At 36.7% G+C, this 3926-nt stretch overlaps 1 protein-coding gene across 7 annotated transcripts in view; it reads left to right on the top strand.

The window, feature by feature from the left end:
• Nucleotides 1-551: 551 nt before the first annotated feature.
• The window catches only part of LOC125037608 (choline-phosphate cytidylyltransferase B-like), a 24147-nt gene continuing 20772 nt past the window's right edge, over nucleotides 552-3926 (top strand). For 2 of the 7 annotated variants that reach the window (XM_047630816.1, XM_047630815.1), the window contains exon 1: nucleotides 3767-3819. The gene's annotated coding sequence lies outside the window, so the exon portion shown is untranslated. Of the gene's footprint in view, nucleotides 678-2803; nucleotides 2825-3765; nucleotides 3925-3926 lie in introns of those variants that run through there. The other 5 variants (XM_047630810.1, XM_047630814.1, XM_047630809.1 and 2 more) reach the window with 5 other exon arrangements.

The following is a 3926-nucleotide window of genomic DNA, read 5'->3' as shown; positions in this document are numbered from 1 at the left end:
GACATACGAGATAGCAATGTGTGTGTGTGTGTGTGTGTGTGTGTGTGTGTGTATGTGTGTCTGCGTGTGTGTGTGTCTGCGTGTGTATGTGTGTGCATGTGTGTGTTTGTGTGAGTGTGTGTATGTGTGTATGTGTGTGTGTGTGTGTGTGTGTGTGTGTGTGTGTGTGTGTGTGTGTGTGTGTGTGCGTATACATGTACGTTTGCGTGTTAGTGCGTGTGCATTAGAACGTATCTGTGTGCGGTAATCTTTGACCCTTACCCCCCCCCCCCAATCTAATTATCGGCCTTACCACGACGCCACGCCCAAATACGATACCGATACCCGTATCTTAAAATACGGAGAAAAAAAAATAAGAAAAGAAAATGTGACTCCTGGAAACTCAAAACTCCCACTCTTGCCACTTGATGATCATCCGATATTTCTCTAAATGACGAATTCTTACTGATAACTCTTTCTCTACCCTTTATCATCTATACACCTGCGTCATTTCCTCTTTATTTCAAAGAAAACAGGTCATCACGTTAAAAGGTCGAACCGGAAGTGTCCATCCGTCAGATTATATGAGCGAGGTTATCAGTTAGTCTTTTTTTGAAGGCGATTTTCGTACAAAAGTATTCATAAGTCGACAGGACAGCGGAGACGCAACACCTCACGCGCGGTTATTTTCGTCACAGGTAAGTCACTTCGAACTTATTTTCATCTGATTTCGAGTCAGTTGGTTGTCGGTGAGCGGTTAGGTGACTTTATTTGTTTATTTGTATTTGTTTTAGATTGTAGGAATGGAGTGGAATGATTACTTACGGGTTTTTTCTCCCTTTTGATTGTTTATTGTGAATGTTTGCTCGTCTCTCTTTCCACAAACATTATTTTTTTCACGCATGTGGTTTTGGTATCGGTGTTTTATTTTTATTCGAATAACACTTTGTGTGTGTGTGTGTGTGTGTGTGTGTGTGTGTGTGTGTGTGTGTGTGTGTGTGTGTGTGTGTGTGTGTGTGTGTGTGTGTGTGTGTGTGTCTATGCATATGTATATACTTATATATGTAGATATAAATGTATGTATACATACACACCAATACATACTTACATATGTACATATACATACATACATACATACATGCATACATACATACATACAAAATACAAACATACATACTTACAGACATATATGCATAATTACAGTGTATATGTTTGTATGTGCATACATGTATGTGTATATATAATGTCTATAATATATATTCATATATGTATATGTATATACACATATAAGTATATGTATGTATATATGGATAATTAGATTTACATGTGTATATATTTATATATATATATATATATATATAAATATATATGTATATATACATATATTTATTTTGTAAATATATGTGTATATACGCGTGTCCAAACAGGCAGACATCCAAACAAAGCAGGACAAATGATGAACTTGACCGAAAAACAAAGACGTGGTTACACCTGCCCCCCCCCCCCCCCCGCAGTGACCTCAGCACAATTTTAATGACCTCTCCTGTCCATCACTGACCTCGCTCGGTGACCTTACGGGGCAAACAACCGCTCTCTTGCTCTTAAAACCGAATGTCAATGAATGATCAGTAACTTTCCTGGCAACTAAACTAACTTGATTTTGCTTTTGCTGAAGGGGTGAGTCAGCACAATTACATGTAATAGTTAAGATCGCGTTGATTACATTTTGTGCTTATTAAGGGTTTGATATAATTGTCATATTTGTTCATTTCCAGGTATATCTGGTAATATATCTTTTATTTTTATTCCTTATATATATATTTTTTTTTTTTCTTTTGTTTTGTTTTGTTTGTACCTCGAGCCTTGAGCATTCGATCTAAAGTAAGCTCCAAGAGATCGTATAAAAGCGCTATCTATATGGAACAACAATACATTTCATCAATAGCCTCATATACACTGAAATTCTTTGTAATTAAACATTCTCGACCTCATCAAAAGTGATTACGTCATTCACACTGATCAGCTGTGGAATGTTTGAGAATCGTTTCACATGTGGGACGCAGGTGTTGGGGCTGGGTGAGAGGAGGTCACGGGAATGAGCAATATGTGTGTGTGTGTGTGTATATATATATAGGTATATCTATACATATAATGAATATACATATATGTGTACATATATGTATATTCATTATATATAGATATATATTATATATAATGAACACACACACACACACACACACACATATATATATGTATATATATATATATATATATATATATGCGCGTGTGTGTCTGTATACACACACACATGCATATAAATGTTTTCTATGTATATATATGCGTGTATATATATATATTTATTTATTTATGTTTATACCTATTCATATATATAAATACGTACATCTATGCATATATATATATATATATATATATATATATATATATATATAAGACACAAACACAAACACAGTAAAGTGTACACAAAAATGAAAAGGAAAACAACCACAGTAAGAAATGAATATGAATCGTAACGTTTCGAACTCTTCACGAGTTCCTCTTCAGACGAAGATAAACTCGTGAAGAGTTCGACACGTTACGATTCATATTCATTTCTTACTGTGGTTGTTTTCCTTTTCATGTGTGTGTGTATATATTTATATTTATATTTATATTTATATTTATGTGTGTGTGTTTGCGTGCGTACGTGCCCGCGTGCGTGTGTGCGTCGACAGCCAGGCAAGACCCACAGACCGAAGGGCGAAGAGAGCGACAGAGAATTGGCCTCGTGCTCAGCAGCCAGGCGTGTGTGCGTACGTGCGTGCGTGCGTGCGTGCGAAGACGTGGGGTGAGTATGGGGTGATGTATCGATGGATGAGTCATCATAGCTGCAATCAGCTGATGTCGCCCGGACGGAGGCAGCGACGATCAGGATTTCTCAGCAACAGCATCTGGCGGTCACGTGCGTTGCTAAGCTTTGCGCTGACTTAAGCTTGGGTTAATATCATGTTTCAATGAGGGTGGGTTTATTTTTAGCTTTGGTTACGCACAGGCATGTATGGATATCCCCACACGCGCATGTAGACACGTGTACACACACACGGTTACACACACACAAGCACAGACATATACGCTATCAGTAATCTTACGTAATTCAGTAAAGTACATCTCGTAGATATAAAATTGATAAATTCTGGCACCCTCATCAGATATAAACAGCTCGAGATATAAACAACATTGATAGGATAAGGCGTACTGTTATAGCTGTGTGTAGAGAGAGACAATATCTTAAATAAGAGTCTCATGAAATGCATTTGCAGACAACAGAAACATAAAAGTTAGGAATACTTAGTCCCACAGAATGATCTAGATGGAATACCCTAATTGGCACGCTGACCAAAAGTAGACAATTTTAAACACGAATTACAAATGACTCCATAAAGGTAATCAGATACATGGCCATATAATTATAGATGAATAATTTCTACGCACCTAAAATAAGATTAGGACAAACATATAATTTATGTTTACTGTAATGACGCAACAGGAAAAATACATGTATACATTCAAACAAAACAAAATAAAGTATACTCTAGATCAGGAAAAAAAAACATACCATGGAAATTACGTATAAGAAATTTCCGTGCCTAAAACAAAATAATCTGGAACCACACCTGATATCTCGCCCACATCGATAATATCAATAATTCCAAGAAAATGAATATAATTACAAATTCCACCACAACTACACCAAGAAATATATATGCACTATAAAAATAAAAATATATTAGCTCCGTAGTCCCTTCCCCTCAGCTGACTCACGGGTTGTTGTTGTGGCTGCGAGTAAGGAAAATCGTGTCCTTTTTTCCTTCTTTTCCTTTCTGGGTGAATATTTCCACCGCTTCCTGCTTGGTTTAACAGAGATAAGGACACTCAAGTAGAAACCAGGT

The sequence above is a fragment of the Penaeus chinensis genome, chromosome 23 (genome assembly GCF_019202785.1).
Source record: "Penaeus chinensis breed Huanghai No. 1 chromosome 23, ASM1920278v2, whole genome shotgun sequence".
NCBI classification, from domain to species: domain Eukaryota; kingdom Metazoa; phylum Arthropoda; class Malacostraca; order Decapoda; family Penaeidae; genus Penaeus; species Penaeus chinensis.
The sequence above is the reverse complement of the archived record's forward strand: the minus strand, read 5'-3'. Positions and strand labels throughout refer to the sequence as shown.